At 38.4% G+C, this 15301-nt stretch overlaps 1 long non-coding RNA gene across 7 annotated transcripts in view; it reads right to left on the bottom strand.

The window, feature by feature from the left end:
- The window catches only part of LOC105465733 (uncharacterized), a 266792-nt gene that overhangs the window by 124848 nt on the left and 126643 nt on the right, over nucleotides 1-15301 (bottom strand). For all 7 annotated transcript variants that reach the window (XR_011623420.1, XR_011623416.1, XR_011623421.1 and 4 more), the window contains exon 2: nucleotides 5459-5533. This is a non-coding gene — a long non-coding RNA (uncharacterized lncRNA). The remainder of the gene's footprint in view (nucleotides 1-5458; nucleotides 5534-15301) is intronic.

Here is a 15301-nt window from a genome sequence, read left to right as displayed (position 1 = left end):
GCAAATCATTGAGGCTGGGATCCCGTTTGTCAACCAAATTGTCAGGAAATAATTTATTACTGACAAGAACAAAGTGTGCAGCTGGATACCCCAAACAACGGCATGCTAAATGAGCCAGAGACTTGTTATAAATATCTTCCCCAGGACTGCATTTCCTATAGTCTAAAATTATTCTAGAAGCAGCATGGTATAATGGAAAAAAGAATAGTCCTGGGCCTCGGGATGTTGGGGTTTTCTCTTAGCTGTTCCAACAACTAGCTTTGTTATCAAGTTATTCCACGTCCTGCTTTTTGTAAAATAAAATAAAATGATGAATGTGTATACTCGATGATCTCTGAATTTCCTTCAAGCTCTAAAATTCTATATTGACAACATTGATATTTTACACAGGGAATGTTGCCATTCAAATGCTATACAAATTAATCTATGCTCACACAAAAGATAGGGAAACAGAATTTTTTTAAAGAAGCAAATAAAGGGCTGTTGTAAAGTAGTGTTTTTGATTTCTGCATGCATTATATAATCAGGAAATTATTCTTTTGGTGCAGATAGTACGGTAAATTCAAGAAGTGAAAAGAAGTTAATAACAAGAAGAGACAAAATAATTAGGAATTAAGACTTCACTTTGGCCGAGAGCAGTGGCTCACGTCTGTAATCCCAGCACTTTGGGAAGCTGAGGCGGGCGGATCACCTGAGGTCAAGAGTTCGAGACTAGCCTGACCAACATGGAGAAACCCTGTCTCTAATAAAAAAATACAAAAATTAGCTGGGCATGGCAGCACATGCCTGTAATCCCAGCTACTTGGGAGGCTGAGGCAGGAGAATCGCTTGAACCCAGGAAGCAGAGGTTGTGGTGAGCCAAGCTCATGCCATTGTATTCCAGCCTGGGCAATAAGAGCGAAACTCCATCTCAAAAAAAAAAAAAAGACTTCACTTTACAAAACAGATTCTTAAAAATGAAATGGTAATAAACTAAATCTCTCTTCTTTAAATCTCCCAGCCTTTTGCTTTTATTATATTTCTCCTTGTTTCACAGTTTTCTGTGTCTCTGTCTTTTCTTCTAGAACATAAGCTGCTGTATGGCAGAAGACCTACTTTATTCATGTTCAGCCCTTCACAGTGCTTTGCCTAGAAAGGCACTCAATAAATATGTATTAAATTAAATTATGTTTTTAATATATTGGATGAATATGGTAAATACTTAGCTGAAGTAATCAATCCAACTCAATTTAGCTTTTTCTAAATTCGAATTTTAGATAAATCCCTAAATTCCCTTCCCTTATAAATGACATGGAGGATTATGGTGTCATGTAAAATCTGTGAAAAATCTAACCAGTAAGAAGAGAGTGTTCTTATCTTGAAAGAAAGAAAACTATCAAATTGTAAGTATATAGTTTTATTCTGATCTATTAGAATTTCTCTATCACTCATTCATTTATTTATTCATTCATCATATATTTCATGGGTATCAGATATGCCCTACCTTTGTTTATACCAGTATAAATAAGATATAGTTCTTTCTCTCAAGAGTAGAGTATTTATGGTCTACAGAGAAAAAGCGTCAATTACAGTACAGTGGGATAATTGTGGTGATACTGATATGCATACAATGCATCGTAGCATGTAACAAGGACACCTGAATGAATGTTGAGGATCATTGGAAGCTTCTCAGAAGAGGAGTTGGCTAAGCTGAATAGCACAGGCCAAATTTAGGTCAGTCAGGGCAAGGGCCTAAAACCTGTAGAAAAAGCCATTGGAATTTTACATTTATTTAAGAAACTTTATATATCACTTATAATATGCCAGGCATTCTTCTACTTAAAAATAGTAACTCTTCTAATACAAGAATCATAAGAGGAAATGATTACTATTCCCATTATACAGATTAGGAATCCTAGGCACAGAGAGGATAAGTAACTTCAAAGATCAAATAGCTAACAGGTGGCAGTACTGGGATTTGAACCCAGACATTCTCAGGTAAGAGTTTATGCTCTTAGCATTCCTGATTATATGCTGCTGCTCTAAGGCCAGAGGCTAGAGAGCCTGGCTCCTCTCCCCTCACCTCTTCCCCAATTATTCCCTATCTCAGCATTCTATGTGTTTGATTTTGCAACACTTTGCTTATCTGCGTCCTTGCATGCTATCTCATGCTGTCTTCCTTATTACATTCCAAGCATTGCACGAACAAGGACTCTGAGAACTCATTGAGGGGTTTTAAGCAGGAGAGTCATGCAGTCATATTTGTACTCTAGAAAGAGCACTCTGAAGTAGAGGAAAATGATGTCATTTTCAGTATAATATCTATGATTTATCTGATGTTAAACTGGAGGTTTCAGCCCCAGCACATGCCAGAGTGTGTAGATAGACCAAGAAGCAAAAATGTTTCATAGTGAGTGACTGAGGTCTTTTAGATGACACTTAAATGCCTCAACCACATCAAAGGTATAAAAGGGCCTATCATTGGAGATTAGAAGATAATTTTGGAAAGGAGAGGATTTATCTGAAGATGCCTTTGCTCTGAGTCACAATCACCCTATCTCGGCTCCAAGGGAGTGGGAGACACCCCTAACCTCCAGCCCATAAACTCAAGGAAGAAATTTCTGGAGAGAGCAATAGCAGGTGCTGGACCCTCAACTCATGCCTGTGAATAACAGCTTCAATAGGACTACTCCAAGAACTTAATGTTTGTCCTCTGCAGTTTAGGTTGGTGTCTGAGTCCCACCTGAAAACCTACAAGACACGAGATAGGCTGATTAACTTTTCTGACAGGATGCAAAGAAAAGAGGCTGTGCTGAGAAGGGGTGGCAGGTTTGGAGTCCTTGGAATCCAGAATGTGTGAGTGTGGAGCAAGGACCTGGATGAGGCTGTGCATGAGATGCGCACACAGAGCTGAACCAGCCAAGGCTTCCCCAGGTCCTTCTAAGAGGAATGCCCAGGGAATCACTCCCACCTTGACAGAAGCCCGAGGTTTTGCTGACTGCACAGGGCCTAAGGAATCAGCCTAAGCAGGAAAGCACAGGTGATAGACCCTCGCTGATCTGGGGGCAGACAGGAGGAGGGGGTTTCCGAGAATGAAAGCATCCGTGGTAGAATGAGCCTGCTTCACCTACCTGCCAAGTCCAGAGAGAAAGTGATGCCAGCCACCAGGTGAGTGCCAGGCAAGTGAGAACTCCCCCACCACCCTTACAGATTAGAATGTGACAATGTCTTGAGACTTAAAGTAATACCTTTACTTCTTTATGATCTGAATGTGACCAGAGAATTTCATGGAGACTACCATTCATGACAAAGGGAAGAGCTTCCCCAATCGAATCCATTTAAAGGGATAGTGAGGGACAAAAATAAAGATGCCCTATGATTACATTAGTTAATCATACTAGAGATACACCCAAGGTATCCTGCCCCAACCCTGTCAAAAGCCAAAGCCACGACCTATAATATAAGAGCTTCAGAAGCTCCAGCCACCCCTCAAATTGCCCAGGAAATCCCAGGTGTCACTCTAAGGTATTCGTAAAGCATTTTAAGTTGGCGAGTTTCCTACAGCAAATTGCCCCATTCAACCAGGGGCCTTGAAGCCTCAGCGTTCTCTCCCAGTCTCAGCCTGAGGGTCTGACACAGCAGCCTTCTCCAAGAGGTTACTACGAAGGACTGAGGACACTCACACCACTTTCTGGCCCATGCACAAGGAACAGGACTTAAGTCACATATTGCTGGACCTGCAAACCCACGCCAGGCCTGCCTGCATCTTCAGCCTCACCTCTTGCCACGTTGTTTCCAACTTTGTTCCCACAATACAACTACTAATATTACTCACAGTTGCTTCAACAATGGAGAATTTTAGCTCCTTTACACTTGATCCTCCTGTACCCTTGGCCATTTGCATTGCTGCTCCTATATCTAGAACCCTCTCTGCTCCAACCTGCCTTTTATCTGGAAGTGAGTGTGCGATTATGAGCATGACTCCTGCAAAACAGGCTGGCTCCGAATCAGACTTCCTCTATTAAGTATTTTTCTGACCTTAGGTGAGAGACTTAATCTTTGTAACCTCAACTTCCTTATCTGTACAATGAGGATAGTAATATTATTTATCCCATTAGGTTGTGCTGAGGATTCGATGACATGAACAAAAAATATTTAGCCTATGGCCTGGCATGTTTAAGTACTCAATAAACATTTCTTGAACAAATTAAATAACTGGGCAAGTGGGCCCTGGTCTATCCGGTTTCCTCACAATGGAAAGCTATTCCCTCTACCATCTGCCTGGAAAATTCCTACTGACCTGCAAAACCTGGACCAAGTGACTGGGTTCATTATTGAAAATGCATAAACTCATTATACGGACATCTTGATTTCCAAGATGCATTAAGTGAGAAAACTGCAAATTGGCACCTCTGTGAAAGAAAATTATCACAGTAACTTTTGTGTAGAAAGAAGGGGAAATAACATGTAATAAGTATGTGTGTGCATTTATTGTTTAAGACTGTAATTCAATGTGAACCAAACCACTAGGTGACTCAGTTAAATTTATTTAAAAATACATTTTACCAGAAAGAGAGGAGGAGAAAGACAGGGAAAACAGAATTTGCTTTGCGCCAAGCACCAAATTAAACACTTCATATCCATGAACTATTGTGATCTTCACAGTCCTGCAAGGCAGTTACCATTTTGCAAATGAGAAAACTGGAGGTCAAGGGTCAAGCAGCTAGTAAGTATAGAGCTGGAATTCAAACTCCCCTAGGAGTTGCAAGCCCTTCATCCTTTCAGTCACACAGTGTGGCCTCTGTATAGTGCCAAGTTTGGTGCTTGACACAGAATGGATATGCCCGACTTCTACTTCATCATTATACTTATTGATAAAAACATTCAACAGTATCACCCAGTACAGAGTCTTGTTGCAAACCAATAGAGACCCGCTGAAACCGGACACAAATTGTTATATGGTGGTTCTTGGATACAAGTCTTCAGCCAGTTATGAATTCACATAAACTCACCATATTTTATTTCCATGTATTTCTATATGTATAACCCAACACTCCATTAAATTCTGCACTGAAGGCTATAAAAATGCAATGAATTTATTTTGGCATGAATTGTTTTAATAAGTCAATGCTGATTTCCAATTATTACTACTTTCTATGTTCAATACTCGCAGTCATGAAAACAAGCTGATAAGCTTAGTATAATTTTATTAAAAGTTTTTAGAAAATTGTCTTAAGGTCACTAGCTTCTTTTTATTTCCCACAGTCTACTTAAAAAAAAAAAAAAAACTGTTAACAACACTAACTTATATCTATTTTTCTAGGGCAAGGGGGAGACATTTCCCATTTTCCATAGCTTTCCATATTTTGGAGAACAAAACAGATTTTGCAAACCAAATATACAAAATTTCTATGCTATAAAAATGAAATTTTCTGTTTAGATACTTAACACGAGTTAAAGAAAATTAATGTTTTCCTACCATCAGGTTACCAATCTTGGGCTTCAGTCCCATCATACTGGTGATGTTTGTCTGCTCCTTTCAAATGTGAAGATCCTGGTTAGAGAAGATATAAATACAGTCAATAATTATACATTCTCTGTGATATATTTTTAAGGTAACACTATCTGTGCCAGGACCAGGTCTCCATTACTCTACTTTTTCTGAATATTGCTTTTAAAATCATTTTTGTGTTAATCAGTATTTTTCACAAGCCTCAGATCATTTCTAGCTTTATACTTGTTAAGAGCTTTGAGGTACTTTTGTTGTCATTGTTATTGGTCTGTGATAATGTGTCCCTCCTCCCATCTTATTTATACACCCTTTTGAACTCTGGCATCAAGGACGAGTGAAGTCATACAAGTGAAAATATTTCTGTAAGCCAATGTTATTAGAGCCTTAAATTTAAGTGACATGGTCCGATTGGTGGAAGAACTTAGGGTTTGAAAATATTATAAAACATCGTAACATTAGCACATCCTTCTCTGCTTCCCTTTCTCCTGTATTTCATTCCCTGTAATTCATGAATGATGACACTAAGAATTAATCTTCTAAACAGAGCCTATCAACAGAAATATTACAGTGGGAAGAGGGTATCTCTGTTTCTATAACCTAGACACTCACTCATCAGATGCTTGTAGACAGGGTCACTTTTATAATTGTCAGCTGGGAAGTCGGCATGCCTTTTTCAGAGGTGGCCTAATTTGTTTTGAAAACCAGATTTTGGACAAGTCAAACTATAGGGCAGAAGCGAATCATTTGCAGGGCTGGGAAGATTATTTGCTCCCCTGGGACCACTTTTATTTGCTTGTCCTACATCTTCTTGAGTGTCATATGGGATTCAGTTCATCATTCTTCTCTTGTGAAGAATCTATGTTGAAATTTCAGTATAAAGGGAGATCAGTAGGAATTCAGTTGCTTCAAACCCAGAAAGCCATTGATTTGCTTATTTAATCTTGTTCAGATCAGTGTTTTTTTGAAAACAAAACTAATAGTAAAAAGAGTTTCAAGAGGATATTTTTCCTAGACCAGATTTAAATGAAAAAAACCTCTTTTTTATTATTCTTGAGAGACAATCCTCTTTGCTATATTGCATCCAAGAAGCCACAATTTCTTCCTCGGCTAAGATATCATCATATCTGCTTTGACTTGTCGTACAACAAAGCAAGTATTTGCAAAAGGATTAAGAGTATTCAAGACATTGTAAGAAGCGTGAGCAGCTCTCCTATCATGGGCATTGACTTCAACACCCAGTTCCCTGGGCTGTGCTATTATAAGTGGTGCCTTTTTCAAAGCCCTTTTCCATATCCATGCACAGGTGGAGAGGGAGTTAGGGTCTACTGTCATTTCCATTTCCTGCTCCCTGTGAAGCCTCTCTTTCTATCCTTTAGTCTCAGATTAAAATAGAAGACTCCCAAGCAGTAAAAAAGCTCATTAGCAGAAAAAATTTCTATTTCCAAGACAGAATCTGTTTATTTCATGAGAGAAGAAATTGATGGTAGTTAATGTCTAATGGAGAAAATTGTCCTTTGGACTGGACTACATCAGGGCTACTATAGGAATGAATCATACATTGGACTCCGATTTTTTTGTATCTGAATACCTTTACAATGTGTTGCCTTTTCCTGACTAAGCAGATTGCTCAATGTTAACAATGTGAAGGAATGAAAAACAGAAATCTATCCAAGGACAACAAGTGCCTTGTAGCAAGTTTGTATTACCAATGCCCAACAATGGCTACTGCCTGGCTAGCACATAGTATATTTGTAAAATTAATTCCTTTTTTGATTTATTTTGTTTCTTCAGACAAGAAATGAGGGGGCATTGACAAGACCTCTTGAAAAGTAAGGCACCAAGAAAATAAGAACACCTTCTGCCACTTAAACTCAAAAATAAGCAAAATAGGCCAAAACAAACTTGAATTCCCCAATGGCTCACAGCCTTGCAAATCTAGTGCTAGCTCTCTCACACATTATATAATTTCAAAGAATTTGTGTAACTTCCTCGAGACTTTCTTTTTCCATGTATAAAATTAAAAGGTTAATCTAAAATATCTTAAAGCTCCTTCTCAGTTCAAGCATACCATGTATCCAAAGCAACTCCCATAAATATCTTGAAAAGTATTGTCCAAGCGTAATTTTTATGGGAACTCTCTCCCTTTGAAGAGAATACATGTAGGAGGCCAACAATTTCAGGGTATCATACATTTCAGGATACTATACTTCTCACCTCATGGGCTCAATAATCTTTTCTACTATTCCATTTATATGCCTGTCCTCCCCTTCTTAGCATTTGGTTCTTTTTATGAACCAATTAAAGAGTTCAGAGGGGTAAAGTGACCTGTCCAAAGTCACACAAAGTACCTAGGGATGAGGTCTAGATTTTTGTTTTGTTTTCTTTCCCAAGTTTCTCTTTGTGTTAAATGTGACCTTATTAAATGGTGTCATATTTATCACCATGACAAGACTTTTTGGGTTCCTGCTGGGCACACAGTAAGTTACCAGACCCCATGGGAATTTATGTGGCTCACAAAAGGCATGACTCCCACACATGAGCTTTCAATCTAAAATAATCCCATCTGTTTGACCTTTTGAGTACAGTATGTAAACATCTGTCCTTCACTAAGTAAATAGTATCACTATCATTCTATTTAAATAGTCTTTACAGATAAAGAAACAGAGATTCAAAAGAAGTTAATTAATTTCTCCAAGACCATATGTCTAGCACTAGACTGCAAGGTCTTCTTTCTTTTTGTTCAATTGATTTTGACCTAAACCATTTTACTTCTGAGCTGCATGGTACAGGGGAAAAAAAATCAAAATCCTGTACAACTCAAAACCTTTTCTCTTATACATTAAAAATAGACTTCCCAAGTCTCAGAGATCATAGCAGAGCCATTTTAAATCTAGCACAGTGAGTATCACAATCTCTCCTGGATGAAACAAACAGCGGACTTCTATCATTAACCGAGCATCTTCTAAGGTTAGGCAAAGAAAAAGCTAGGATTCCTGGGGATCATAAGACAGGGTAAGCCATGAGCCCCGCCCTCCATTTGGAGAGGCAATGCAAATGGACTCTTAAAAAGACATCTTGTAGTGTAAGGTAGTAAGTGAATAGAAAGCGGCACTTCTCCAGATTCACTAACGCTCATATTTATTATTTTCTGTATGTAAGTTACTGAGTGTTACAATGACTGCTGAAATTCTTTTAACAGTGTTGAGTAATCCCTAAGAGAAAACTGAAGAAAGAACCAAACCGAGGCGAGTGGATCACTTGAGGTCAGGAGTTCAAGACCAGCCTGGCCAACATGGCGAAACCCTGTCTCTAAAAACAAAAAAATTAGCTGGGCGTGGTGGTGGGAGCTTGTAATCCCAGCTAGTCAGGAGGCTGAGGCAGTAGAATTGCTTGAGCCCAGGAGGTGGAGGTTGCAGTGAGCCGAGATCACATCACTGCACTACAGCCTGGGCAACAGAACGAGAGTCTGTCTCAAAAAAAAAAAAAAAAAAAATTCTTAACGAAGGAGCATTCTTGACAATGGAGTATTATACAGTGTTCCATGGGTCTGTGCATGCACGTGTGCATTTGTTCCCTCTTCTCACTATCGCTGCTGTTAATTAAATTAATTATCCTGTCAAGGATACCAATATAGTAGCAGAACTGCCCAAACAGTATCTCATTATAGATGAAAAGGACCTTATTAGATTCTGCTATGGTTTGAATGTGTCCTCCAAATTTTATCTATTGGAAACTTAAGCCTGAAATTTATTACGCTGATTGAAGGTGGAGAATTTGGGATGTATTTAGGACTAGATGAAGTCAACAGAGTGGGCCCCCCCATGATGGGACTGGTGGCTTTATAAGAAGAGAGACCTGAACTGACACATGCACTTTTGTTCTCTAGCCATATGATGCCTTTACACAGGAAGAAGACCCTCCCAAAATGTGGCCACCTGATCTTGGACTTTCTGGGCTCCAGAATCATGAGCTAAATAAACCTCTATTCTTTATAAATTACCCAGTCTGTGGTGTTCAGCTATAGCAACAGAAAATGGACTATGACAGATACTTAGTCCACATTTCTGCCTTTCCTTCATACAGAATTATTTCCCTAACATCCCTCACATAAGTGCTGAGCCTCTGTTTGCATATTTCTATTGGAAGGAGGTTACTCTTTCTTGAGCTACCACATTCCACTTGAGAAGCTAACTCTAACTACTAAAATATTTTTCCTTATGTATCAGTATTCTAAATTTTAGGACATGTGCCATGACAACCCTAGGATTCAGATGTGTCTCTCAAGCCAGTGGAAGTAGTAGAGTCAGGCTAATCCATGGAAGAGAGATTCAGGAAACAAGGGTTTGACTCCAAGACAATAAGATGGTGTCAGAGGGTGGGGCCTATTTGAATACACCACTTTGACAGTTTTTCATATATTCCTCCAGCCCCCAGGCACTCAATACTGAGTCCTTTGACACAACATGTACACTGAAGAGAAGAAACAATAACACAAATCTCTACATAAGATGTTAGGATCACAGGTTAATCCTAATCTACTGTATACAGCTTATATTGGGGTTTAGACACAAGTCGACTACAGGCAGCATATCAGAGCTAGAATTCTTTTTTGAGCAGAGAGCAGGAGTAGCCTACAACTGGATTGGGAAAGAAGGAAGCACGTCATGAAGTGGCTCTAGGTTTTTAATCAATCAGTGGCCTCAACCAATGATATTGCCACAGTGAATCAGAATGAGAGAGAAGACACATGCTGGACAGAATGCAGAAAGTAGCTGAGAAGCCTCTTCCAAACATGAAACTTTGTCTGGAGGATTCTCAAAGCTATCTGAAATGAATCTGAGAAGATGAGACATTCTCAAGAGCAAGAGGGAGCTGAAGTGGGAAAATGTTTCACCACTGCATTCTAGCCAGGGCAACAGAGTGAGACGTTGTCTCTAAGAAAAAAAAAGAAAGGAAGAAGGAAGGAAGGAAGGAAGGAAGGAAGGAAGGAAGGAAGGAAGGAAGGAAGGAAGGAAGGAAGGAAGGAAGGAAGGAAGGAAAGGAGGGAGGGAGGGAGGGGAGAGTGAGTGAGAGAGAGAGAAGAAAGAAGAAAGAAGGAAGGAAGGAAGGAAGGAAGGAAGGAAGGAAGGAAGGAAGGAAGGAAGGAAGGAAGGAAGGAAGGAAAGAAAGAAAGAAAGAAAGAAAGAAAGAAAGAAAGAAAGAAAGAAAGAAAGAAAGAAAGAAAGAAAGAAAGAAAGAAAGGGAGAGAAAAAGAAAAGAAAAGAAAAGAAAAAGGAGGGGAGGGGAGAGGAGAAGAGAAGAGAAGAAGACATAAATATCAAATCAAAGACCACCTCCCTAAATTTCCCATCCACTGAGCTGGGTGCTGTCTTTTAAAGAAAATAGTCTTTGTGGGCTGCTTCTTCTCCCCTAGAGTAGCTCCTCAGAAGTTGGAAAGCACGTATTAAGGATGCCCCTGAATCTTCATCTTGACCTCAAGTAGCCTAGTGTCCAATTTCCTCCCCAGCCTATTCTTCATCCTCTGGGAAGTCTAGTTTCTCAATGTTTCCAACATTGTAGATGTTCTTTGGCTTCTAGTAAAAATAATTCCTATACCATGGCACTCTCCTGAGATTTCAGGACTCCTACATACTGAAGCAGCCCTCATTTTCCCAAGATTTGACAAGGAACATCATCTCATCATTACCCTCAAGAGCCCCTGAAGGGCGGGGGGCAAAGTACCCAAAAGCCCAATATGCCATGTGAATTAATGCTCTGGAGCCCAGCTTATTGCCATCCTAACGTAAATGTTATAATAAAATATTAAACTGTATATATAATTGATGCTTACTTTATAGTAATTCAGGGTCTAGGTTGTTTGAATAAAATTCATTATTTACAATTTTCTACTAGAATTGATTTCTTTGTTGATATCTCCCCTAATTGTTCAAACCGTATAACACATTTTCCTAGGCAGCATTTAAATAATTACAATATTCCTCTTGATTTAGAGTTAGCATCTAGGTTTCTGATAGACAGTGTTATAAATACTCTTTTTTGCATAATGAAAAATGTCTACATCTATGTTATTCAGAGATATTTATAGACAGATATATTTAGTCTAAGTCATGTTCTACCCATTATAGTAAGAACCTAAGTTCTAGTTCTTGCATATCTGATTCTACTACCAATTGTTCAGGGCTCCAGAAGACTATGGTCTATGTTTATAATAAAGGGCATATGCAAGTAGAGTACATTTTATCCATTAAATTTATCTAAGTTATTACAATTTAAAATATTAGCATAATTTACATTGAAAAGCAATATAAAGGTTGGAAAGTATACTCTCAGTGTCCCTGCCTTTGTAGTGCAGGAGGGGGCAGGTAAATTGACATAACTTGGAAACTTTGCCAAGTCATTCACTCAGTGGAGGGAAAAACCCATGAGAAGATTCTCTTGGTTCCTCACGGCAGTAATATGTAAACCTCCTTGCAAAAGAAGACAAGCGAAGGAGGCCTATTTCTCTCCATTCAGGAGTATATGCAATTCCAAAATATAAAAAAGGAAATTCATACTTACTGATCTAAGTTCTTTTCTACCATTCACAAGCCATCTGAAGAGCTGAACTTTTTAGAACTGTTATTTACTTATGTCGTAGATAATGTAATAATGAATAAAGACTAAGAATCATACGATCTCACCCAAAAGAAACACGTGTTTTAGGCAAGACATTAAATTTTCTGGCCCTTGTTCAACTACAAGTCAACTGGGAGATTAATCATTGTAAAAAAAAAAATGGAAAATGTTTCTTAATAATTTTGTATATTTGGGTATGGAGAAGATAAAATTATTAGTTTATTGTTTTGCTAATTAAAAGTTATAAAATAAAACCAAGTAATTTAAACATATGAAAGAGTATATTTAAGCCATTTTATTTCTTTTCTCGGTATTTTTTTTATTTCTGATGAATAACGCTACCCCTAAAGCATTAATCACATGTTACCCTTTATTTAATAAGTACACTGAACCATGTGACATCTATTGCTGTCCTTTTTTAGTTTTTAAATATGCACTGTTAATTGGCTTTTTGCATTACTTTATTCATAACATCTTTAAGGGCAAATACCATTTCTCACACTACTTTCTATCTTTCCAGAACACCTAAAATACTATCTTCAAAAATTATTCATTTGCTTGGCCGGGCGCAGGTCTGTGATCCCAGCACTTTGGGAGGCCAACGCGGGTGAATCACCTGAGGCCAGGAGTTTAAGATCAGCCTGGAAAACATGGTGAAACCCCATCTCTACTAAAAATACAAAAAATAAAAAAATAAGACTGGGCATGGTGGCACATGCCTGTAATACCAACTACTTGGGAGGCTGAGGCATGAGAATCTTTTGAACCTGGGAGGCAGAGGTTGCAGTGAACCAAGATGATGCCACTGCACTCCAGCCTGGGAAACACAGCAAGATTCTGTCTCAAAAAGAAAAAATCATTCATTCACTTATTCATTGAACAGTCTATGTGTTCACCATGTGCCAGGAGCTGGGGATATAGTTCTTGCCCTCAGAAAGCTTGAAATAACTGACCTCTGAAACAGACAGAAGGGGCCCTAGCCCAGATCACCTGAAACAGGGGATAGAGGACACAGATGAAGGTCAAGGAAGTCTATGTAAAGGAGGTGATGCTGGTTTCTTTTCTGGAAAAACAAATAAGTAGGAATTCTCAATGGAAGGCAGGTGGGCAACTGGTTCACAGGGGGCTTTATACATAGTAAGCACTTGATAAATAATTATCTCCTTGTTCTGGAATAAGTGGTATTGACTTGAAATGAGTGACCTTTCAACCCTAAGAATCTTTGGGTCTCTGACTTTTTTAAGTCATTAAAGGCCTATTTATTAAGTCAATGCTTCAGGCTTTCTCGTCACCAAAGACCATGTTTCTTCACTAACAGAACAGAAAACAGGACTGCTTTTTAAGAAAAGGAAAAAACACCCTCAGGCTTGATGTCCATATGTCCATTCTAAAAGTAATATACACTAATTTGGGCATTTTTGAAAAATGAAGAAAAAGGAAAGGAAAAAAAATCACACATCCCACTACTAATAATCATTGTTAATAAAAATGGTGCATTTCTTTCCAGTCTTTTTTTATTTTGCAAAGTTTTTGATTTATTATTTTTACATAGTTGCAATGGTATTAATTAACAGTGCATATTTTAAAAGTTAAACCCACAGTACTAGATGTCACACAGCACAATGTGCTGAATTTTTAATTAAATGGTAGCACATTATTACTTTAGGAATTGCTTCTTTCATGGGAAACCAAAAGTTAGCTTTTATATTAACATTATGACAAAGCATCATTATAAGTATCAGTTTTATTGGCCCCATATGCCATGGAGATTTCATAAGATGTACAAAATGTAATCAATCATTCTGTTGTTAGAAATATAGGTTATTTCCAGGATTTCAAGGTTCTAAGTAATTCTGCAATGCGCATGTTTATATACAATGATTTTTCCTCCTATATTTTGTATTCATTTTAGGATCAAGTCTTAGAATTAGAATGAACGGATCAAATGGTAGAATGTTTCAAAGGCTTGTAATACATATTGCCAAACTGCTTTTCAGAAAGAATATCAATTTTCACTTCTACCACCCATGATAGTTTTTTGACTGTTAACAGCAGTAAATATTGTCATTAAAATCTTTGTTGATTTGATAGTTTAAGAAAATTGTCCAAATTTGCATTTATTTGATTATTCGAGAAGTTAGATATTTTTCCCCTTTGTTACTTTCTTGTATTTATTTGAGGGCCTAAAGTTGAATTGACATTAGGTCAAAATCAATAGCTTAGGTCACCTCCATATAGACCAGCATGAAGGCTTCTGAGTTTCTGCAATTGCTACATCGCCACTCCACAAGAAAACTAAAATTATCTCTTTGACCACAAATTTGCAATAAGAATACTTCTCAGAGGTTACACTATGTTTCAAGAGAACTCTAGGTCAGGTGTCCCAGGACTTGAGCCCATTTTCACTAGAACCTGTCACGGTTTTCTTCACTTCCACATCCATAAGAGGCATCCCTTTGTGCTGTTTTACAACAGATGCGTTTTCTGATAGACTCCATGCTCCATGAAAGCCAGAACTTGGAAGTTCACTATGGTATCCTCATTGCACACTGCAGAGCTCGAGAGACAGCACCTCCTTCCTCTATTTGTCAGACTTGGTGTGATGCAAAAGAAGAGACATTCTGGAGTACATCAGAGGAGCATCTTCTGAGAGAAAAGCGTTCTGAATCCTGCCTCCCCCACGGCCATACCCTAGAACAGCTTCTATTCCATTTCCACTGCTTGGGAGCACTTTTGTCCTTCCTCAAAGACATATTTTGGAGCACTGAATGTTTGTCTCTATTTATCTGTAAATACAATTTGACCCTCATAATCATTAGGCACAAAGCAGTAATCGCTGTGCTACTGCTCCAGGCATAGGATAATTAGCAAAGAGAAATTCCTCCATCCGTATGCCCTGTGATTTCATCTAACTTCTGGGTTTTGTCTAACTGTTCAGCATCTTAGTTTGTATCCTAAATTCATCAAAATTCATATGTAATACATTATTTTGATCTCAGATTTATGTAGAATATACTACTTGGGGAAAGTGCATTCAGTGCAGCAAAAGAGTTTATTCCAGTTTTTTGGGTTCTTTGTTTTGTTTTATTTTTTAAAGACAGAGCCTTGTTCTGTTGCCCAGGCTGGAGTGCAGCGACACAATCTCGGCTCACTGCAACTTCTGCCTCCTGAGTTCAAGCAATTCTCCTGCCTCAG

This window comes from Macaca nemestrina, chromosome 5, assembly GCF_043159975.1.
Source record: "Macaca nemestrina isolate mMacNem1 chromosome 5, mMacNem.hap1, whole genome shotgun sequence".
NCBI lineage: Eukaryota > Metazoa > Chordata > Mammalia > Primates > Cercopithecidae > Macaca > Macaca nemestrina.
The sequence above is the reverse complement of the archived record's forward strand: the minus strand, read 5'-3'. Positions and strand labels throughout refer to the sequence as shown.